The following is a 24,629-nucleotide window of genomic DNA, read 5'->3' as shown; positions in this document are numbered from 1 at the left end:
TGCCATCTAAAACTCAGGAACACTAAAAGATGCTCCTATCCTCCCTGTTTAGGGTCCTTAGATCCATCTGTGAATATATTCAAGAAAACATGGTATTGTGTTGTTAAATGTTCACTTACATCTGAATCTACTCCTTCCTCAACATCTCTTACCCTCTCAAGCAACCCTAGATCTATCACTGGTTGAGGGAGAAACCAAGGTGGGACAGCAGGAAGAACCACAGATGGGCTGAACTCCTTGCCAAACAACCCCATCTCTCTCACCATGCCATTGCCTGTCCACCCAAAGCTTGTATTCTGATTTCGTTCATGTTCCCAGAACTCTAGGAGCACCCTTTTTTGTAGGATGTGTAAACTTACAGTATCAGTCGATTTTGGACACACCTTTCTTAGCGGATGTACAATCATCGCACATTGAATTATTGGGCGTTTCAGGCCCCCGAAGTGAACATAATTGTACACTCGCAAACTCCATTAAAAACGAGGACTGAGAGGCTTACGTCAAATATGGCTGCGTGGATTCCCCCAAGGGAGGAGGTTTGGGTGCGACAGAAATAAGAGATTTGAATCAACCATAATCTAGGCTTCCTTTTCCTCTGAAAAACAGATGTGGGAACTCCACTCAGGCAGTTAATTTTATGCCTGCTACTGTACGTTAGGTTACCCGCCTGTGTACCGGAGTCATAGCCTAAAAATTGACCAATAGAATTATAAAGAGGGGTTCCTGCTAATTCAGGAAATTGCACCCTTCTCATTAGCTATGTTCTAGAGAGCAGTCAAATCCATGATGCATTGTGGGTAAATGGTGACTGACTTATTGATCCACAAATATGAATGAATTGTTATTTATGATGCAAGGTGATCTGTAGATCAGTTAGTAGTCGCCTGCACTGTTGGCTGCAATTTCGAACAAGCTGTGTGTGTGTGTGTGTGTGTGTGTGTGTGTGTGTGTTTTCAGGAACTTGGAAAAAACGAGGTCAAATAGTGACTTCAGTGATTTTCAAGTTGGAGCTCTAATGTGATCCCAGAGTTTTTGACTGAGAGTTCCGTGGTGGATGACTGTTCAAAACGATGTTTCCCAGTCTGAGCTTGTTTTCCCAAATTCCCAGTTGTCCCAAACACACTGTCAACACTAGCCACTTTAACAATGTTTACATATCTTGCATTACTCATCTCATATGTATATACTGTATTCTATACTATCTACTGTATCTTAGTCTATGCTGCTCTGACGTTGCTCATCCATATATTTATATACGTTCTAATTACATTCCTTTACTTAGATCTGTGTGTATTGGGTAGTTGTTGGGGAATTGTTAGATATTACTTGTTAGATATTACTGCACTGTCGGAACTAGAAGCACAAGCATTTCGCTACACTCGCAATAACATCTGCTAACCATGTGTATGTGACTAATCACATTTGATTTGATGTCCGAGTGTTCCGAGTTCCCAGCTGTCTTGAACGCGGTGTGTGTCAGTGATGTCACTACGCACAGATCGTCACTCTCTCCATTCATATCTACCAGAGAGGAAGAGGACGAGAGAGGCCAACTCGGTGGAAAATCTCTCTCCCTCCAGCATGTGGCGTTTTTTTGTTGTTGTTTCGCTCACCAAGCAATGAGTTTTTGTTTAGAAGTCAATGAGAGTGTCGAATTTGGTCGACAATACAATTAATTGCTTATTAGCTAAGTGATATTTATTTGACCGAAAATAAGTTTCGTAGTGCATTAGCTGTTACTCTTGAACTGAAATAAGTAGGACACGTGACAACTCATGCAACGTTAAATCAAGATGCCTATGCATATTCATGAGAACGTCTCTCACCATTGGATACAGGCGGTGACGTCAACAACCCTATTCAAATATTAAAATTAGGATTACAATAAGGACATGTATCCACCAATCCAAAGAAAGGATAGGCGGGAGCTAGACAGCCCGCCGGGCCGCTTTGTGGACAACGAACTCCCATTGGTGGGACGGAGATACATGTATCTTGTCAGTATATCCATAATCTTTGTATCTATTCATCACACACGCTTTCCTCTCCTCTCTTCTCTGTTGCTGGGGTCTGAACTAGCTAGTCGAGCTATCCTCCAAACAGACCGCTAACTACCCAGCAATGTCAGCTACCTCTCCTCCCACCCCACCGGCTGATGCTTCGGCGGGGACAGAATCATGCTTCCCCCCGGGATACAAGCCTTTCCGTCCCGAAGAGCATGGCCTGGACGCCGGCTTCCGCCTGACGGGCTTCTCGGATATGAAGGGATGAGGATGCAAGGTCCCCCAGGAGACGCTGCTCAAACTCCTGGCGGGACTGGAGCCTCACCGGCCCGGGGAAACCGGGGACCAAGGCACCGATTTCGGACAACTCACTCCCAACAACACCTCCGCTGGCCCCCGACTAGGTAGCTAGCTCGTTAGCATAGCTAGCAAAATTATATTCGTTTTCAAGTAAACTTGTCAAGTTATTTAATGTAGCTAACTTGTTTTATATTATTATTATCAAACTAACATAAGCTGATTAGTTAACTATGTCGTGGCTAAGTTAGCAATGTAGCCATATAAGCCTGCTAACAATCAAGTCCCTTCTCGAGCCAACTAGCAGTATGTATGCTAGCTGAAGGTAGGGCTGTCCCGGTGCGCCTTATCTCTTAGCATCTCTGATGCAAGGCCAGATAGCTGACTGTTGATGGTGTCTAGCTAACTGCTGTTTAGTAAATGAATAACGTTGTCTAGGTAATAAACAGGGGTGAAAGTATTATTTATTTCCGGTACTGGACCTCCAGAAATGATGGGCCTAATCATAGAATTCCATATAGAACCCCTATTAATTCAATAGGATCTCTGTGGGCCTATTCATACAAATGTAATTTAACTTTGAAAATGTATTACATTTTTAATTGTGGCATAAACAACCAGTCATTATTATTATTTTTTTATATATTTTTTTATCAATCACTTCAAAAGGGCTCCTTTACTCAACTTGGTCTCAGATAATTTCGTATTATTCTGCACGTAAATCTGAGACACTCCATTTAGTGTGATATGTTACGTTTCGTATGGTATGTATTAGTTTGTGGATGGCCTAGAGCAGTGTTTGTTAATCCTGGTCCTGGGGACCCAAAGGCTGTGCATGTTTTGTGTTTGCCTAATTCAAATGATCAACTCATCATCAAGCTTTGATGATTTGAATCCGGTTTAGCACTAAGGCAACGACTAAAACGTGCACCGCTTTGTGTCCCCGGGATCAGGATTAAGAAACACTGTCCCAGATCCATTTCATAAGATTTGTTACAAATTCCAATATGTGCTATGTTTTGCAAAATATACATAATGTTACAAAATCTATCTAGGTGGCTAACATTAGATAGCTCGCTTAGGGTTAAGTTAAAGGGTTAGTGGAAGGATTAGCTAACATGCTAACTAGCTGCAAAGTAGCTAAAGTTGTCCGTGATTCGATGTTGATGTGGGCGTATAACGTGAACATCTAGCAACCTTTGGGCTGCTAGACGTTTTAACGACCCCCCATTTAGCCAGCCACCATACTTTCATTTTTGCCTTAAGTAACCAAACTAAACGTATCATACTAAATGGAGTGTCTCAGATTTACTTTTTAAAAATGTTAAATTTAACCTTTCATTTAACTAGGCAAGTCAGTTAAGAACAAATTCTTATTTACAATGACGGACGACCGGGGAACAGTGGGTTAACTGCCTTGTTCAGTGAGACAGAACAACATTTTTACCTTGTCAGCTCTGGGATCCAATCCAGAAAGCTTCTGGTTACTTGTCCAACGCTCTAACCACTAGGCTACCTGCCGCCCCATTACATACAGAATAATATAATGCTTTGAGACCAGGTTGCAACATTAGGCTACCCACTCATGTTCATCTACTTGCAACATACAGTACCAGTCAAAAGTTTGGACACGCCTACTCATTCCAGATTTTTCTTTATTTTTTACTATTTTCTACATTGTAGAATATTAGTGATGACATCAAAACTATGAAATAACACATATGGAATCATGTCGTAACCAAAAAAATAGAATTCATATTTGAGATTCTTCAAAGTAGCCACCCTTTGCCTTGATGACAGCTTTGCACACTCTTGGCATTCTCTCAACCAGCTTCATGAGGTAGTCACCTGGAATGCATTTCAATTAACAGGTGTGCCTTGTTAAAAGTACATTTGTGGAATTTATTTCCTTACTTTCATCCCCATTCATAAATCAATCAGTCAATCATTGCATACCATGGTAGCATGAATATTGTTAAAGTGTGTGTGTGTGTGTGAAGGTATAGGCATGGACTCCTGTGTGGTGCCTCTGCGACATGGAGGCCTCTCATTGGTCCAAACTGCAGACTTCTTCTACCCTCTGGTGGAGGACCCCTACATGATGGTGAGTTCTGACACCTGACCTTTAACCCCTGACCTCCATTGTAACCTCTCATCTCCTAACATTTCTTAGGGCATGATTTATGCTTTATGCCCCAACTTATATCATCTGCATGAGTGAATTACATTTAATTTTCTTGTCAAATCGCCAGTTGGTGACCCATCCTTTACGAGATTGTATGTCTCTCTCTCTCTCCTTCCCCACATCTCTCTCTCTCTCTCTCCTTCCCCACATCTCTCGCTCTCTCTCCTTCCCCACATATCTCCACCATCTCTTGCTCTTTCTCCTTCCCCACATCTCTCCACCATCTCTCGCTCTCTCTCCTTCCCCACATCTCTACACCATCTCTCGCTCTCTCTCCTTCCCCACATTGCTCTCTCTCTCTCTCGCCCCCCCCCCCCCACAGGGAAGGATAGCGTGTGCTAATGTCCTCAGTGATCTCTATGCTATGGGCATCACAGAGTGTGACAACATGCTGATGCTACTCAGTGTCAGCCAGAAGATGTCAGAGCAGGTAGGTATTGTTGTGTAATATGATGTTGTTGCCATCCTAATGCACATTCAAATGTTATAAATCAACTCTGCAGAGCTCTCCCTGTCTTCTGCCGTGCCCTGATTGTATTACTGCTGATGATATCCGGAAATGTGCATGTACACCCTGGCCCATCTACAATTGCTAACCCCAATTCTGACTTATGCTCTGTTTAACTGATTTCTGCTGTCGTAAAAGCCTGGGTATTCTGCACGGTAACACTAGAAGCGTATTACCTAAATTGTGACACGCTTAGTTTCCTTAAACGGATGTCGCGGGTTTAAGAGCCGTTTGAACGTAAACTTTAATAAAATCAAAATGCGTTTGTTGTCTCAGCCACTGCCTGTCACCAAGGGAGTACCCCAAGGCCCGATCCTAGCCCCACACTCTTCTCAATTTACATCAACAACATAGCTCAGGCAGTAGGAAGCTCTCTCATCCATTTATATGCTGATGATACAGTCTTATACTCAGCTGGCCCCTCCACAGATTTTGTGTTAAATGCTCTACAACAAAGCTTTCTTAGTGTCCAACAAGCTTTCTCTGCCCTTAACCTTGTTCTGAACACCTCCAAAACAAAGGTCATGTGGTTTGCTAAGAAGAATGCCCCTCTCCCCACAGGTGTGATTACTACCTCTGAAGGTTTAGAGTTTGAGGTAGTCACCTCATACAAGCACTTGGGAGTATGGCTAGACGGTACACTGTCCTTCTCTCAGCACATATCAAAGCTGCAGGCTAAAGTTAAATTTAGACTTGGTTTTCTTAATCCGTCTTTCACCCCAGCTGCCAAACTAACCCTGATTCAGATGACCATCCTACCCATGCTAGATTCCGGAAACGTAATTTATAGATCGGCAGGTAAGGGTGCTCTCGAGTGGCTAGATGTTCTTTACCATTCTGCAATCAGATTTGCCACCAATGCTCCTTATAGGACACATCACTGCACTCTATACTCCTCTGTAAACTGGTCATCTCTGTATACCCGTCGCAAGACCCACTGGTTGATGCTTATTTATAAAACCCTCTTAGGCCTCACTCCCCCTGAGATACCTACTGCACATACAACACCCGTTCTGCCAGTCACATTCTGTTAAAGGAACCCAAAGCACACACATCCCTGGGTCGCTCCTCTTTTCAGTTCGCTGCAGCTAGCGACTGGAACGAGCTGCAACAAACACTCAAACTGGACAGTTTTATCTCAATCTCTTCATTCAAAGACTCCATCATGGACACTCTTACTGACAGTTGCAACTGCTTTGTGTGATGTATTGTTAGGGTTGCACATTTTGGTAAATATACAGAGGTGGGAATTAACTTTAATTAAATGAGTTGACTCTTCACATGGGATGATTTCACTGTACAACAAAAGGGAATATTGAATGATCCCCAATGATCCATCGTATCTCCCAAAAACGTTTTCAACATGCATCTGTAAAATGATAATCTATAAACTAAAGCTTTGGTTGACTTCCTCTCAGGCTTCCATGTCTTCTCCCTGGACCTCCTCAATGTCCACCTCTTGAACATCAGACTCTGAGGCCTCATCTTCACTGTCACTTTCCAACCTTGTTGAGGATAACTCATTGTCAGGCTCAAAAAGCCTCAAATTTGCACGGATGGCCACCAATTTTTCAACCCTTATATTGGTCAGCCTGTTGCGGCCTTTGGTGTGTGTGTGTGTGTGTGTGTGTTCCCAAACAAGGACCAGTTGCACTCTGAGGCAGCTGATATTGGTGGGATTTGGAGGAGGAGGATGATGGAGGCAACAGGGGAAAGAGTCTCACATCCACAAAGTCCCTTCCACCAGGTGGCTGATGAGATGGTGTAAAAAAAAAAAAAAGTGTGACCCTTTTGGAAATGCCTGGATTTCTGCATAAATTGGTCATCAAATTTGATCTGATCTTCATCTAGGTCACAACAATAGACAGTTTGCTTAAACTAACAACACACAAACAATCATCCGTTTTCAACGGTCAGGAGGAATTCTGGACCATTCCTCTTTACAAAACTGTTTCAGTTCAGCAATATTCTTGGGATGTCTGGTGTGAGCCACTCTCTTGAGGTCATCCCACAGTATCTCAATCGGGTTGAGGTCAGGACACTGCATCTCAATCGGGTTGAGGTCAGGACACTGCATTTCAATCGGGTTGAGGTCAGGACACTGCATCTCAATCGGGTTGAGGTCAGGACACTGCATCTCAATCGGGTTGAGGTCAGGACACTGCATCTCAATCGGGTTGAGGTCAGGACACTGACTGTGCCACTCCATAAGGCGTATTTTCTTCTGTTGAAGCCATTCTGTTGTTGATTTACTTCTGTGTTTTGGGTCGTTGTCCTGTTGCATCACCCAACTTCTGTTGTGCTTCAGTTGGCGGACAGATAGCCTTACATTCTCCTGCAAAATTTCTTGATAAACTTGTGAATTCATTCGTCCGTCGATGATAGCAAGCTGTCCTGGCCCTGAGGTAGCAAAGCAGCCCCAATCCATGATGCTCCCTCCACCGTACTTTACAGTTGGGATGAGGTTTTGATGTTGGTGTGCTGTGCCTCTTTTTCTCCACACATGGTGTTGTGTGTTCCTTCCAAACAACTCAACTGTAGTTTAATCTGTCCACAGAATATTTTGCCAGTAGCGCTGTGGAACATCCAGGTGCACTTTTGCAAACTTCAGACGTGCAGCAATGTTTTTTGGGACAGCAGTGGTTTCTTCTGTGGTGTCCTCCCATGAACACCATTCTTGTTTAGTGTTTTACGTATCGTAGACTCGTCAACAGAGATGTTAGCATGTTCCAGAGATTTCTGTAAGTCTTTAGCTGACACTCTAGGATTCTTCTTAACCTCATTGAGCATTCTGCGCTGTGCTCTTGCAGTCCTCTTTGCAGGACAGCCACTCCTAGGGGGAGAAGCAACAGTGCTGAACTTTCTCCATTTTATAGACAATATGTCTTACCGTGTACTGATGAACATCAAGGCTTTTAGAGACACTTTTGTAACCCTTTCCAGCTTTATGCAAGTCAACCATTCTTAATCTTATGTCTTCTGAGATCTTTTGTTTGAGGCATGGTTCACATCAGGCAATGCTTCTTGTGAATAGCAAACTGAAATTTTGTGAGGTTTTTTTTATAGGGCAAGGCAGCTCTAACCAACATCTCCAATCTTGTCTCATTGATTGGACTCCAATTAGCTTTTGGTGAAGTCATTAGCCTAGTGGGTTCACGTACTTTTCCCAACCTACACTGTGAATGTTTTAAATGATGTATTCAATATAGACAAGAAAAATACAATTTGTGTGTGTGTTTTATTGGTTTAAGCACAGTGTGTTTGTCTGTTGTTGTGACCCAGATGAAGATCAGATCAAATGTTATGACCAATTTATGCAGAAGTCCAGGTATTTCCAAAAGGGTCACACACTTTTTCTTGCCACTGTGTTTTTGCATGACTGCCATATTGCGTCTCAAAGCCCTTGGAAGTGTACTTCGCCAGACTGCAAAGAAACCTTGCCCTCATCCAGGCCGAGGTGGCGAGACACGATAGTGATTACACCATAGGCCTTGTTGATCTCTGCACCAGACAGGATGCTCTTGCCAGCATACTTGGGGTCCAACATGTACGCTGCGGTGTGTTTGGGCTTCAGGCAGAAGTCTTCACACTTTTTGATGTATTTCAGAACTGCAGTTTCCTCTGCTTGGAGCAACAGTGAAGTGTAATGAAGTGGGCAGTACGGATTTATTATCTTACATCTGCAAGCAGAGTCTGAACATCAGACCGGATGGCATTGTCTCCCTCAATCCGTGCAATGGTTACTGCTATAGGTTTCAGGAGTTTCAGACTGCTTACCACTCTCTCCCAAAATACATCATCCAGGAGGATCCTCTTGATGGGGCTGTCCATATCGGTAGACTGTGATATGGCCATTTCTTGGAGAGACTCCTTCCCCCCCAGGAGACTGTCAAACATGATGACAACACCACCCCAACGGGTGCTGATGGGCAGCTTCAATGTGGTGCTCTTATTCTTCTCACTTCGCTTGGTGAGGTAGATTGCTGTTATAACTTGATGACCCTTCACATGCCTAACCATTTCCTTGGCTCTCTTGTAGAGTGTATCCATTGTTTTCAGTGCCATGATGTCCTTGAGGAGCAGATTCAATGCATGAGCAAGCACAGCCAATGGGTGTGATGTGAGGGTAGGACTCCTCCACTTTAGACCAAGCAGCCGTCATGTTCGCAGCATTGTCTGTCACCAGTGTAAATACCTTCTGTGGTCCAAGGTCATTGATGACTGCCTTCAGCTCATCTGTAATGTAGAGACCGGTGTGTCTGTTGTCCCTTGCCTGTGCTCTTGTAGAATACTGGTTGAGGGGTGGAGATGATGTAGTTAATTATTTCTTGCCCACGAACATTTGACCACCCATCAGAGATGATTGCAATAGTCTGCTTTCTCTATGATTTGCTTGACCTTCACTTGAACTGGTTAAACTTTGCATCCAGCAAATGAGTAGATAATGCTTGTCTGGTTGGAGGGGTGTATGCTGGGCAAAGAACATTCAGAAATCTATTCCAATACACATTGCCTGTGAGCATCAGAGGTGAACCAGTTGCATACTCGAGCAAGACATTCATCAGCATTTATCTGACTACATTCCTCAATTGAGTCAAAACAAACTAGGAGGACCATGAGCTGTTGCTATCGATAAGGTGTCTGATTCATCATTTTCACTTCAAATAGAAGTAGAGGGACTTTTGTCAGAGGTTGCTTGTTGTGAGCGCTGAGGGAACTTTATCCACTTGGCCAGATGATTCTGCATTTTTGTTTCATTCTTCACATATGATTTGGCACATTATTTGCAAATGTACACAGCTTTTCCTTCTACATTGGCTGCAGTGAAATGTCTCCACACATCAGAAAAGTGCCCGTGGCATTTTCCTGTAAAGATTAGAAAAAATTAGTTAAAAAAAACAACATACAATTCCATGTACAGATTGTTAAGCAGTTAGAACAACTCCTTTGTGTGAATGTTTTAAAATGAAACGTATGGAAACAGGTGAATTAACACTCCTCAGTTAGCAGGCTCAAGCAAGCTAAAACCCCACATGGTAGCAGAAACTAACTAGAAGAAATTGTTAACGAGTTAGAAAATGATTTAAACACACTTTGCTGAAGGCTACTATTTACTAGTTTAAAAAATATAATGTATGTCATAGGAAATATCTTCACCCTACCCAGTATGGTTATCAAAACCTACCAGAAAGCATGGCTCAGACAGTGCAGTGGGTTCAATAGCATCTCATTAGTTTGCAAGATCTTGAGAATTGTATTTTTATTTATTTAACCTTACCTGGGCAAGTCAGTTAAGAACAAATTATTATTTACAATGACGGCCTACTGGGGAACAGTGGGTTAACTGCCTTGTTCAGGGGCAGAACGACAGATTTGTACTTTCTCAGTTCGGAATTCGATCCAGCAACCTTTCGGTTACTAGTCCAACACTCTTAACCACTAGGCTACCTGCCCCCCTACGCTCTAACCACTAGACTACCTGCCCCCCCTACACTCTAACCACTAGGCTACCTGCCCCCCTACGCTCTAACCACTAGGCTACCTGCCCCCCTACGCTCTAACCACTAGGCTACCTGCCCCCCTACGCTCTAACCACTAGGCTACCTGCCCCCCTACGCTCTAACCACTAGGCTACCTGCCCCCCTACGCTCTAACCACTAGGCTACCTGCCGCCCCTACGCTCTAACCACTAGGCTACCTGCCGCCCCTACACTCTAACCACTAGGCTACCTGCCCCCCCTACACTCTAACCACTAGACTACCTGCCCCCCTACACTCTAACCACTAGGCTACCTGCCGCCCCTACACTCTAACCACTAGACTACCTGCCCCCCTACGCTCTAACCACTAGGCTACCTGCCGCCTCAGAATAAGCTGTACATGTGATGGAAGAATGCACTGTGCATGCAGAGGGTTGCAATTGGGTTGCAGAGGGTTGCAATTTATCCAAAATATGCCACAAGACGTAGTTTTGCCTTATGTGTATCCCACAAAAAAAGGTTCACTGTTATAAGTTAACTTTTTGGATGAATTTAAGCAAAGCTCCCCAAATTAACTTCCCATGGAAATTTACCGTGAAGTTTCCGACCCTTTGCAGCCCTATTTGTTGTCTCCACCTTCTTGCCCTGTGTGTGTCGTTGTCTCCACCTTCTTGCCCTGTGTGTGTCGTTGTCTCCACCTTCTTGCCCTGTGTGTGTCGTTGTCTCCACCTTCTTGCCCTGTGTGTGTCGTTGTCTCCACCTTCTTGCCCTGTGTGTGTCGTTGTCTCCACCTTCTTGCCCTGTGTGTGTCGTTGTCTCCACCTTCTTGCCCTGTGTGTGTCGTTGTCTCCACCTTTTTGCCCTGTGTGTGTCGTTGTCTCCACCTTCTTGCCCTGTGTGTGTCGTTGTCTCCGCCCAATAATGTGTGTACCATGTTTTGCGCTGCTACAGTGTGAGCGTGCACACACACTCCGGTCTTCGGCGTTGCTTGTCCTAATATTTATATATTTCTGCACTGTTGTTTATATATTACTGCACTGTTGGAGCTAGGAACACAAGCATTTAGTTAGATATTACTGCACTGTTGGAGCTAGGAACACAAGCATTTAGTTAGATAATACTGCACTGTTGGAGCTAGGAACACAAGCATTTAGTTAGATATTACTGCACTGTTGGAGCTAGGAACACAAGCATTTAGTTAGATACTACTGCACTGTTGGAGCTAGGAACACAAGCATTTAGTTAGATATTACTGCACTGTTGGAGCTAGAAACACAAGCATTTAGTTAGATATTACTGCACTGTTGGAGCTAGGAACACAAGCATTTAGTTAGATACTACTGCACTGATGGAGCTAGAAACACAAGCATTTAGTTAGATAATTACTGCACTGTTGGAGCTAGGAACACAAGCATTTAGTTAGATATTACTGTTGGAGCTAGAAACACAAGCATTTCACTACACCCACAATAATATCTGCTAAATATGTATATGTGACCAATAAATGGATTTGTTGTTAACCTGATGCTGTGTGTAGCAGGGTGTCTGGAGGGGATTCAGAACAGTTGCCTGTTAATTCATAAACCCACTAATCTACAAATATCAGACTTTAGACTGACTTCCATGTGACGCAACCTCTCTGTGTGTGTGTGTGTGTGTTCCTGAAGTTGTGCCTAGTCAGTGTAACTTGCAAAACTGGGAGCTAGTTGGTCGTGATGAAATGATAACCGCGTGTGTGTGTGCAGGATCGTGAGCGTGTGATGCCTCTGATGATCCGTGGTTTCCGTGACGCGGCGGAGGAGGGCGGGACTTCGGTGACAGGCGGCCAGACGGTGGTCAACCCCTGGATCATCATAGGGGGTGTGGCCTCGGTCGTCTGCCAACCCAACGAGTTCATCATGTAAGAGAGGGAGTATTCTGTTCAGACTGGGATCAGGGTGTTCTGTTCAGACTGGGGTCAGGGTGTTATCAGTTCTTGTTGGTAACCTTGATGTTAGAGAGTCGGGCCAAACAGGATCAATTCTAATGGGGAGTTTCCTTGTCAATACTGTGTCTTACTGTGTGTGTAGGCCAGACAGTGCAGTACCGGGGGACGTGTTGGTGCTGACCAAGCCTCTAGGAACCCAGGTAGCTGTCAACGCTCACCAGTGGCTGGACCAGGTACTATACCATAATACTGTCTATCTGGTGGCTGGATCAGATAGGTGATAAACAGACCAGGATGCTAGAATATTTTTCTGGTGGCTGGACCAGGTAGGTGATATTCTAGCTTCCTGGTCTGTCTTCACTTTCTCTCTGGGGAAGTCAGAGACTTCTTTTAGATTTTTCTGTAGTGTCCAAAAATTAGGATGTCTTATTGAAATAGGTAAATAATCTCTCCTCTTTCGATCCCTACCTCTCTCTCTCTCTCGTGTGTGTGTGTGTGCGCGCGCAGCCAGAGAGGTGGAATAAGATCAAGCTAGTGGTCTCTAAGGAGGAAGTGGAGCAGGCCTACCAGGAAGCCATGTTCTCCATGGCAACGCTCAACCGCACAGGTAACACACACACACACACTAATATAACAGGTAGCCTAGCGATTAAGCGCTTTGGGCCAGTAACCGGAAGGCCGCTGATTCAAATCCCCGAGCCATCAATTAAGGCAACGCCGCACCTACCTCTCTGATTCAGAGGGGTTGGGTTAAATGTGGAAGACACATTTCAGTTGATTGCATTCAGTTAAAAAACTGACGAGCCCCCCCGACACACACACACACATACATTAACATAACACACACCACAACCTAGTCTGTAACAACCCACTGTGTGTTTGTGTGCGATCACAGCGGCAGGCCTCATGCACAGGTTCCAGGCCCACGCTGCAACAGACGTGACTGGGTTTGGGTTGCTAGGGCACGCCCGTAACCTAGCGACGATGCAACGTGATGAGGTAGCCTTCGTCATCCACAACCTCCCCATCATTGCCAAGATGGCCGCCATCAGCAAGGCCTATGGAAACATCTTCAACCTGCTGGGGGGGACGTCCTCGGAGACATCTGGTAGGAGACTAGAGCTTGGCCAAAATATCATCTCACAATATGTTTCATATTTATTTGATGTTTTTGAGTAATCAAAGTTTTTCATTTGCTTTATGAGTGAACCCAGGGTGTCAACACACACATTCAAAGTGATTTTATTGGGTCTTTCTCCATTCTGATGGTTTCATAGTGTTTTCATTAATCTATTTACCCTGTTTTCGCCCCAATGTCCTGGTATCCAATTGGTAGTTACAGTCTTGTCTCATCGCTGCAACTCCCGTATGGACTCCGGAGAGGCGAAGGTCGAGAGCCGTGCATCCTCTGAAACCTAACCAGGCCGCACTGCTTCTTGACACAATGCCTGCTTAACCCGGAAGCCAGCCGCACCAATGTGTCGGAGGAAACACTGTGCACCTGGCAACCGTGTCAGCGTGGACTGCGCCCAGGCCCACCACAGGAGTCGCTAGTGCGTGATGGGACAAGGACATCCCTGCCTGCCAAACCCTCCCCTAACTCGGACGACGCTGGGCTTATTGTGCGCCGCCCCATGGGTCTCCCGGTCCCGGCCGGCTGCGACAGAGCCTGGACTCGAACCCAGAATCTCTAGTGGCACAGTTAGCACTGCGATGCACTTGGGAGGCCTGTTGTATACTGTTTAATCAAACTTCAACCAAAGGTTTCTAATTTGAGATTTCTACACTGACACAGTGTGGCCAAAAGTATCTAGGCCTTAATTTTGACCAAATATTGCAATTAGATCAAAACACAAGTGAATTGTTGGAATCATGGAAATAGAATGATTATTCTGTAGTCAGAATGTAATCCTGGGCACTTTGAAAACAGTTTTTGACACGACAGCGAATTAAAAAGCCAGGGAGGCGTTCATAGAAATAGAAATTAGAATACTAGTAGGGTCTCTATGGAGGCACTATTGTGACAGGGTAGGAACCAAAGTGTTGGTCAGTTTAAAGGGACCCTATACATTTGACTTGTCATGCTTATGTATATAGGTTAATTTGCATAACTTTGTGGAATTAAATTGGTGCGTATTTTCGTTAGTGGTTATGTAGCCCATCTTATTCAGCACACAACATACAGATCCTATATTTGAGTGGAAAATCTGTCAAAGTGCAAGAGCTGTTGCTACAGCTCTTCAAATGGCTCTTTCTTTGCTATTGGAACTAAACGTGCTTTAATCAACGTGCCCAATCAATGCTCAACAATTCTAACTGCAATCTCGTGTTTTGATGGCCACGATTCAAAAAAATTAAAAAAAAGAAGCTATTTTTATTTCTCAGCTGGTAATTGAGGCTTCCCATTCTCCATTCAAGTGCTTAGCCAGGCTTGAGCATGTCACACATTTGAAATATGCAGTATGCATTTTGAAAACGTATACTTCGTTGTTTGAAAGTTTTTTTTATTTATTTCATATTATGAGGCATGTCTTACCTCGCTTCAAAGTAGCCTAGTCAAAATTATTTTGTAAAGACTTTCAAATGCCATTGAAATCAGTAGCCTATTTCTCCCATGCTCTGTTAGTTTTCAAATCAACTTTCTTTCATTGTCCAGTAGCCCAACCAGTCCTAGTCATATTAGCATCCCATGCTAGTTGATGATAATCCTAGTCATATTAGCATCCCATGCTAGTTGATGATAATCCTAGTCATATTAGCATCCCATGCTAGTTGATGATAACCCTAGTCATATTAGCATCCCATGCTAGTTGTTGATAATCCTAGTTATATTAGCATCCCATGCTAGTTGATGATAATCCTAGTCATGTTAGCATCCCATGCTAGTTGATGATAACCCTAGTCATATTAGCATCCCATGCTAGTTGATGATAATCCTAGTCATATTAGCATCCCATGCTAGTTGATGATAACCCTAGTCATATTAGCATCCCATGCTAGTTGATGATAATCCTAGTCATATTAGCATCCCATGCTAGTTGATGATAATCCTAGTCATATTAGCATCCCATGCTAGTTGTTGATAATCCTAGTTATATTAGCATCCCATGCTAGTTGATGATAACCCTAGTCATATTAGCATCCCATGCTAGTTGTTGCATCTTTAGATCTCTATATTTCTAATTGATATTTTCCCATCTGTCACGCCTGCATGTGCAGTGCGCTTTTGGCAATGGAGTTTTCCCATCAATTTCTTTATGAAACGAACATTCGTGTGTAGCCTTGTGCTGCACTTAAAGTGAAATAATACTTCACCGTTTGAAGCTTAATGTTATGGTCTGTTGCATTGGTTCTCTTCGCTAACATTAAGACCCTTTTTTTTAACTCTGCAAAAATGACTAATTAAAATGACTAATTAGCGGTTTCAGATCAAAATATGTATAAGGCAAATATTGCTGATAATGCAGTGGTAGATGTTCACTTCCCCTTATGGCTCACTACATACATACACACGCACACATTTACACACGCATACATTGTGTACAAAACAGGGATGCTGGCCCATGTTGACTTCTCACAGTTGTGTCAAGTTGGCTGGATGTCCTTTGGGTGGTGGACCATTTTTGATACACACAGCAAACTGTTGCGCTACGGCTGGTCTATACAGTGCCTTCGGAAAGTATTCAGACCCCTTGACTTTTTCCACATTTTGTTACGCTACAGCCTTATTCTAAAATTGATTAAATAATGTCCATCAATCTATTCTAAAATGTATTAAAAATAAAACAACATAGCTTATTTACATCCGTATTCAGACTCTCCTGGGAGACTTGACATTGAGCTCAGGTGCATCCTGTTTCCATTGATCATCCTTGAGATGTTTCTACAAGTTGATTGGAGTCCACCTGTGGTAAAATCAATTAATTGGACATGATTTGGAAAGGCACATGCCTTTTTTATATAAGCTCCCACTGTTGACAGTACTTCAGAACAAAAACCAAGCCATGAGGTCAACGGGATTGTCTGTAGAGCTCCGAGACACAAATGTGGGGAAGGGTACCAAAACATTTCTGCAGCATTGAAGGTCCCCAAGAACACAGTGGCCTCCATCATTCTTAAATGGGAGATGTTTGGAACCACCAAGACTCTTCCTAGAGCTGGCCGCCCGGCCAAACTGAGCAATCAGGGGAGATGGGCCTTGTTCAAGGAGGTGACCCAGGACCCAATGGTCACTCTGACAGAGATCTATAGTTCCTCTGTGGAGATGGGAAAACCTTCCAGAAGGACAACCAGCTCTGCAGCACTCCACCAATCAGGCCTTTATGGTAGAGTGGCCAGACGGAAACCACTCCTCAGTAAAAGGCACATGACAGCCTACTTGGAGTTTGCCAAAAGGAACCTAAAGACTCTCAGACCATGAGAAACAAGATTCTCTGGTCTGATAGAACCAAGATTGAACTCTTTGGCCTGAATGCCAAGTGTCACGTCTGGAGAAAACCTGGCACCATCCCTACGGTGAAGCATGGTGGTGGCAGCATCATGCTGTGGGGATGTTTTTTAGCGGCAGGGACTGGGAAACTAGTCAGGATCGAGGGAGAGATGAATGGAGCAAAGTACAGAGAGATCCTTGATGATAACCTGCTCCAGACAAAAGGTCACCTTCCAACAGGACATCCACCCTAAGGACAAGTCTCTGAATGTCCTTGAGTGGCCCAGCCAGAGCCTGGACTTGAACCTGATCGACCATCTCTGGAGACCTGAAAATAGCTGTGCAACGATGCTCCCCATCCAACCTGATAGAGCTTGAGAGGATCTGCAGAGAAGAATGGGAGAAACTCCCCAAATACAGGTGTGCCAAGCTTGTAGCTTCATACCCAAGAAGACTGGAGACTGTAATCACTGGTGCTTCAACAAAGTACTGAGTAAAGGGTCTGAATACTTATGTAAATGTAATATTTCTGTTTTTATTTTATTTTAATAAGTGTGCAACAAAGTTGCTTTGTCATGATGGTCTATTGTGTGTAAATTGACGAGGGGGGGGGGTAAAATGTTTATACATTTTTGAATAAGACTGTTTTACATTACAATGTGGAAAAAGTCAAGGAGACTTTTCAACGTAGTTGAGAGATCACATCTTCCTCTCTGACTAGCGGTTTTAACTCTCTCTTTGCTGTTGAGGTTTGGTCCAACAGAATCGGCCATATGGACACCAACACATTGAGACATTATTTTACTGTAATAGAGAAGTTGAGACATTATTTTACTGTCTCAACTGCTCAGAGCAGACACTACTAAAACACAAGTATTAATGAACATTGATTCTGGAAAATGGATATTCAGTTTGTTGTGCCATTGGTGTATATTACTATTCAACTGTTCTACCTTGTTAGCTAGCAAATAGGTCCAAGCTGGCTCAACTGTTACCCCTTGTTAGCTAGCAAATAGGTCCAAGCTGGCTCAACTGTTACCCCTTGTTAGCTAGCAAATAGGTCCAAGCTGGCTCAACTGTTATACCTTGTTAGCTAGCAAATAGGTCCAAGCTGGCTCAACTGTTACCCCTTGTTAGTTAGCAAATAGGTCCAAGCTGGCTCAACTGTTACCCCTTGTTAGCTAGCAAATAGGTCCAAGCTGGCTCAACTGTTACCCCTTGTTAGCTAGCAAATAGGTCCAAGCTGGCTCAACTGTTACCCCTTGTTAGCTAGCAAATAGGTCCAAGCTGGCTCAACTGTTACCCCTTGTTAGTTAGCAAATAGGTCCAAGCTGGCTCAACTGTTACCCCTTGTTAGCTAGCAAATAGGTCCAAGCTGGCTCAACTGTTATACCTTGTTAGCTAGCAAATGGATCCAAGCTGGCTCAACTGTTATACCTTGTTAGCTAGCAAATAGGTCCAAGCTGGCTCAACTGTTATACCTTGTTAGCTAGCAAATGGGTCCAAGCTGGCTCAACTGTTATACCTTGTTAGCTAGCAAATAGGTCCAAGCTGGCTCAGCTGTTATACCTTGTTAGCTAGCAAATGGATCCAAGCTGGCTCAACTGTTATACCTTGTTAGCTAGCAAATAGGTCCAAGCTGGCTCAACTGTTATACCTTGTTAGCTAGCAAATTGATCCAAGCTGGCTCAACTGTTATACCTTGTTAGCTAGCAAATGGATCCAAGCTGGCTCAACTTGAAATATAAAGATTAGCTGGCTACTCACGAGCACGTGGGCTTGAGAGGCTGTTAATGAGACCTGTGTTAATGTTCTATATCCTAATTCCTTCTACGATAAGGTGGCATTATTAGTGAACGTTAGGTTCTGGGGACATTTGTAAAAAAAAAATTTTAAAAAAATGAAATTTTCATAGACTGAATTGAAAGCCAGATTAGTGATTATTGCAACAACAACAAAAAAGCAGGTTAAACTTATTTTTTTTTTCATTATTAGTGGGTCTGATGGTTGTGGAAAGCTTATTTAGCCTAGGTATAACTAAGTCCTGAATTCAATAGGTACAACTAAGTCCTGAATTCAATAGGTACAACTAAGTCCTGAATTCAATAGGTACAACTAAGTCCTGAATTCAATAGGTACAACTAAGTCCTGAATTCAATAGATTATTGCTGACTGTGTAAAATGCAGTGTATTTAACCTTTAATTGTACAACGCTTATTTAGAGGTTAAATCTATATATACCCTGAATCGCACAAGTTTGAAAAATCAATATGATTTTTAGGCCATATCGCCCAGCCCTATGTTGATTGTGACAAATCTAGCAGCGTTGCAGTTCTTAAACCAGTGTTCCTGGCAACTACCAAAGGCACTTAAATATTTTGCCTTGCCTATTCACCCTCTGAATGGCACACATACACAATCCATGTCTCAAGGCTTAAAAAAATACTTCTTTAACCTCTTTCTCCTCCCCGATTTTAAATTGGATTTAACAAGTGACATTAAGGGATCATAGCTTTCACCTGGACTCACCTGGTCAGTCTATGTCATGGAAATAGTAGGTGTTCTTAATGTTTTGTACACTCAGTATACAGTCGTGGCCAAAAGTTTTGAATGACACAAATATACATTTTCACAAAGTCTGCTGCCTCAGTTTGTATGATGGCAATTTGCATATACTCCAGAATGTTATGGAGAGTGATCAGATGAATTGCAAAGTCCCTCTTTGCCATGCAAATGAACTGAATCCCCAAAAACATTTCCACTGCATTTCAGCCCTACCACAAAAGGACCAGCTGACATAATGTCAGTGATTCTCTCGTTAACACAGGTGTGAGTGTTGACGAGGACAAGGCTGGAGATCACTCTGTCATGCTGATTGAGTTCGAATAACAGACTGGAGGAGGGTGGTGCTTGCAATTATTGTTCTTCCTCAGTCAACCATGGTTACCTGCAAGGAAACATGTGCCGTCATCATTGCTTTGCACAAAAAGGGCTTCACAGGCAAGGATATTGCTGCCAGTAAGATTGCACCTAAATCAACCATTTATCGGATCATCAAGAACTTCAAGGAGAGCGGTTCAATTGTTGTGAAGAATGCTTCAGGGCGCCCAAGAAAGTCCAGCGAGCGCCAGGACTGTCTCCTAAAGTTGATTCAGCTGCGGGATCTGGGCACCACCACTACAGAGCTTGCTCAGGAATGACAGCAGGCAGGTGTGAGTGCATCTGCAAAAGGTACAGGGATTGGACTGGGGTAAAGTCATTTTCTCTGACGTTTGTTTGGGGCATCTTTCTCTGATGTTTGTTCCGATTGTTTGGGGCATCTGTGGAAAAAAGCTTGTCCGGAGAAGACAAGGTGAGCGCTACCATCAGTCCTGTGTCATGCCAACAGTAAAGCATCCTGAGACCATTCATGTGTGGGGTTGGCTCTCAGCCAAGGGAGTGGGCTCACTCCCAATTTTGCCAAAGAACACAGCCATGAATAAAGAATGGTACCAACTCATCCTCCGAGAGCAAATTCTCCCAACCATCCAGTTTGGTGACGAACAATGCCTTTTCCAGCATGATGGAGCACCTTGCCATTAGGCAAAAGTGATAACTAAGTGGCTCGGGGAACAAAACATTGATATTTTGGGTCCATGGCCAGGAAACTCCCCAGACCTTAATCCCATTGAGAACTTGTGGTCAATCCTCAAGAGGCGGGTGCACAAACAAAAACCCACAAATTCTGACAAACTCCAAGCACTGATTATGCAAGAATGGGCTGCCATCAGTCAGGATGTGGCCCAGAAGTTAATTGACAGCATGCCAGCATGCGGATTGCCGAGGTCTTGAAAAAGAAGGGTCAACACTGCAAATATTCCATAGTAACATCTGACAAATATCTAGAGACACTGAGGCAGCAGACTGGAAATTAACATTTGTGTCATTCTCAAAACTTTTGGCCACGCCTGCATCATTCCCAGTCGGCTCAGACGGATCCGGCTCATGAGCTCCATAAGCAGACGATTTTAATTAATGGAAAATGAATGTGGTTTGTGCTTCATATCGCATCAAACTGAATCGCAACGATTTTTTTTCCTCTAATCAAACCAAATCACAGTGAATCATTTGAAAGTAAAACGTTGCCCGTGTATCGAGTCGTCTTGAAAGGGAAGGATCCCTGCTATTGCTCTCTATTCATCTGATTTTAGAAGATATCGTTGCACAAACAACAACATGCTGAACGACACCAACACTGGTATCCGGCTGTATTAGCTACGCTCTGACTCGGATTACATGTACAGTGTGCTCCAAAAGTATTGGAACAGTGTTTTGTTTTGGCTCTGTATTCCAGCACTTTGGATTTGGAATGATACAATGACATTAAAATGACTGTGGTTAGTTTTAATTTGAGGATATTTGCATCCATATCTGGTGAACCATTTTAGAAATTACAGCACTTTATGTACAAAAATATTGGGACAGATTCACTTACGTGTATAAAAGTAGTCAGAAGTTTAGTATTTGGTCCCATATTCCTATCACACAATGACTACATCAAACTTGTGACTCTATATACTTGTTGGATGCATTTGCTGTTTGTTTTGGTTGTGTTTCAGATTATTTTGTGTCCAATAGAAATGAGATGATAAATAATGTATTGTGTTGTTTTGGAGTCACTTTTATTGCAAATAAGAATAGAATATGTTTCTAAACACTTCTACATTAATGTGGATGTTACCATGGTTATGGGTAACTCTGAATGAATCATGAATAACGAGTGAGAAAGTTAGAGCCATAAATATCATACCCCCTCAAAATGCTAACCTCCCCTGTTATGCTAACCTCTCACCATTACAGTAACAGGGGAGGTTAGCATTATATATCATACCCCCAAGACATGCTAACCTCTCACCATTACAGTAACAGGGGAGGTTAGCATTATATATCATACCCCCAAGACATGCTAACCTCTCACCATTACAATGTCTTGGGGGTATGATATAAAATGCTAACCTCCCCTGTTATTGTAATGGTGAGAGGTTAGCATGTCTTGGGGGTATGATATAACATGCTAACCTCCCCTGTTATTGTAATGGTGAGAGGTTAGCATGTCTTTGGGCGTATGATATAAAATGCTAACCACCTCTGTTATTGTAATGGTGAGAGGTTAGCATGTCTTTGGGGTTATGATATAAAATGCTAGCCACCTCTGTTATTGTAATGGTGAGAGGTTAGCATGTCTTGGGGGTATGATATAAAATGCTAACCACCTCTGTTATTGTAATGGTGAGAGGTTAGCATGTCTTTGGGCGTATGATATAAAATGCTAACCTCCCCTGTTATTGTAATGGTGAGAGGTTAGCATGTCTTTGGGGTTATGATATAAAATGCTAGCCACCTCTGTTATTGTAATGGTGAGAGGTTAGCATGTCTTGGGGGTATGATATAAAATGCTAACCACCTCTGTTATTGTAATGGTGAGAGGTTAGCATGTCTTGGGGCTATGATATAAAATGCTAACCTCTCCTGTTATTGTAATGGGGAGAGGTTGAGAGGTTAGCATGTCTTGGGTGTATGATATAAAATGCTAACCTCCCCTGTTATTGTAATGGTGAGAGGTTAGCATGTCTTTGGGGTTATGATATAAAATGCTAACCTCCTCTGTTATTGTAATGGTGAGAGGTTAGCATGTCTTGGGGGTATGATATAAAATGCTAACCTCCCCTGTTATTGTAATGGTGAGGGGTTAGCATGTCTTTGGGGGTATGATATAAAATGCTAACCTCTCCTGTTATTGTAATGGGGAGAGGTTGAGAGGTTGGCATGTCTTGGGGGTATGATATAAAATGCTAACCTCTCCTGTTATTGTAATGGGGAGAGGTTGAGAGGTTAGCATGTCTTGGGGGTTTGATATTTGTGCTCTGTAGCTTTCTCACTCATCATTATTCGCAATTCATTCAGGGTTATCTTTAATCATGTTGAAGTATTTAGGAACATTTTATTCTTATTTACAATAAAAGTTACTCCCAAATGACACAAGACGTTATTTCCCATTCACCCTGTAGGTGGCCTTCTAGTAAGTCTGCCCAGAGAGCAGGCGGCCCGGTTCTGTGCGGAGGTGAAGGGTCAGGGGTCTGGGGGTGGAGCCTGGATCATCGGCATCGTGGAGAAAGGAGAACGCGGTGCTCGCATCATCGACAAACCACGTATCATCGAAGTCCAACCGAGAGGGACCGCTGCAGCCAATCAGGAGAACAGCAGCTCTACTAGTCCAGCTCCTGGCGATACGCTGTCATAGACTCCCTCTTACGTGTGTTGCTGTCCATCTCTTTCCCTTGTTTAGCCACAGGAGCTACAGGCCAAAACACCGAACATGGAGAGGGAATGGACAACACTCCAAATGGTTCCTCTTTTAAATTAAATTAACATTCCAACAGTTTTCCCTCCAATCAGTGAATGGGAAATAGATCAAGTTGTGTATGTGATTTTAGAGTGTGGGTCAGAACATTCTCCTGGTGAAACTTTTGTCATTGTGGGAGTGGTTGGAAAAATGTTTATTTAATGTGTTTCTATTGGTTATTTGGCTTGTCTATAAGGATGTCTGGCTCTACCCATTGGTTCAGAGGCAGGGTTGAGCAGCTCTCTCTGGACCAATGGGGTCGTCCGGTATGTCCTCTGCCAGCTGACTGGCTGCTCAGCTCAAAGCCCCCCCTACCTGTTTATGAAGCTCCGCCTTCCAAACCCCAGCCAATGGGGCCAGGCGGAGTGGATGTCTGTCTCAGGAAGGGGGTGGGGCTCATGTGCTGGGTTCCAGCCATTGGCTATGTGTTTCTGGAGAATTCACAAACAATAAACCGATCATCAACTCACTGTTCTGTCCCTTTGGTACTTCCTGTGTGTGTGTGTGTGATTTAAAATGAATATATTTTTTAGGACAGTGGGGTACAGAATGATTAATGGTGGAATACGTTAGAATATTGGTCTTCTGTATATCAGTTGGTTGAGCACGGCGCATGCGACCATCCATAAGATGTACTGTATGCATGCATACAGGATAAAAGTGTCTGCTATTAAGGCATATTTTATATTAAAATGTATCACCGCGTTCTAACCCGAGAGACCTGGGAAAAGATCGGTCTGTCGCGGGCTGCTTCAGCCTGCGCCGCTTTCCAACCCTCTGAACAGAGACACAAATAAGATGAGAATAGCAGCAACTGTTGGATGATGGAAGTTGATTTTAAAAATACTTTATTGTTAATGATGTTGGTTAGCTAGCTAGCGAATTTTAGCCATATTGGCATAGACATGATGACATCAGTCAAGACATGGTATCATCAAGTTGAAACAAGCCACCTAACGAGTCCCCGCACGGCAGCTTCTTGTCAGTGAGCACGGTTAAATACACAATAATGCGACCGTGGACAGTCCGTTTGTTTACATGGACACATCTATAACCAGGCTACTGATTAATAAATACAGAAAATCGCCAATCAAAATGAACGTTCTGGCACAGTGACAGTGTTATTTTTGCTTAAGACTTTTTGATTCTGAGTTCGGACATATACAGTACATTTGAAATATATATATCCTAACACCTTTGCCGAAATCACTTCACTTGCGCAAAGAGTGGGGCGTTGGTTACTGGCACATGCGCATATTAAACTGTTTCCATGTCCTAATAATTCTAAAGATTGCTCAGAAAACCAGTTGTTTTAATCGGTATCTGCTTACATCGATTATGACCTTACGCCGATTAAGATAAACAGAGTAAGGAGTTTACATGAATAATGCCATAATCATTTTAATATCGAATGCTGC

At 43.3% G+C, this 24,629-nt stretch overlaps 1 pseudogene; it reads left to right on the top strand.

Moving 5' to 3' along the window:
- The first annotated feature begins 1,523 nt into the window (after positions 1 to 1,523).
- LOC139403192 (selenide, water dikinase 3-like) lies at positions 1,524 to 23,681 on the top strand (annotated as a pseudogene).
- Positions 23,682 to 24,629: the final 948 nt, after the last annotated feature.

Source organism: Oncorhynchus clarkii, unplaced genomic scaffold, assembly GCF_045791955.1.
Source record: "Oncorhynchus clarkii lewisi isolate Uvic-CL-2024 unplaced genomic scaffold, UVic_Ocla_1.0 unplaced_contig_12414_pilon_pilon, whole genome shotgun sequence".
In the NCBI taxonomy this organism is placed as follows: Eukaryota; Metazoa; Chordata; class Actinopteri; order Salmoniformes; family Salmonidae; genus Oncorhynchus; species Oncorhynchus clarkii.
The sequence above is the reverse complement of the archived record's forward strand: the minus strand, read 5'-3'. Positions and strand labels throughout refer to the sequence as shown.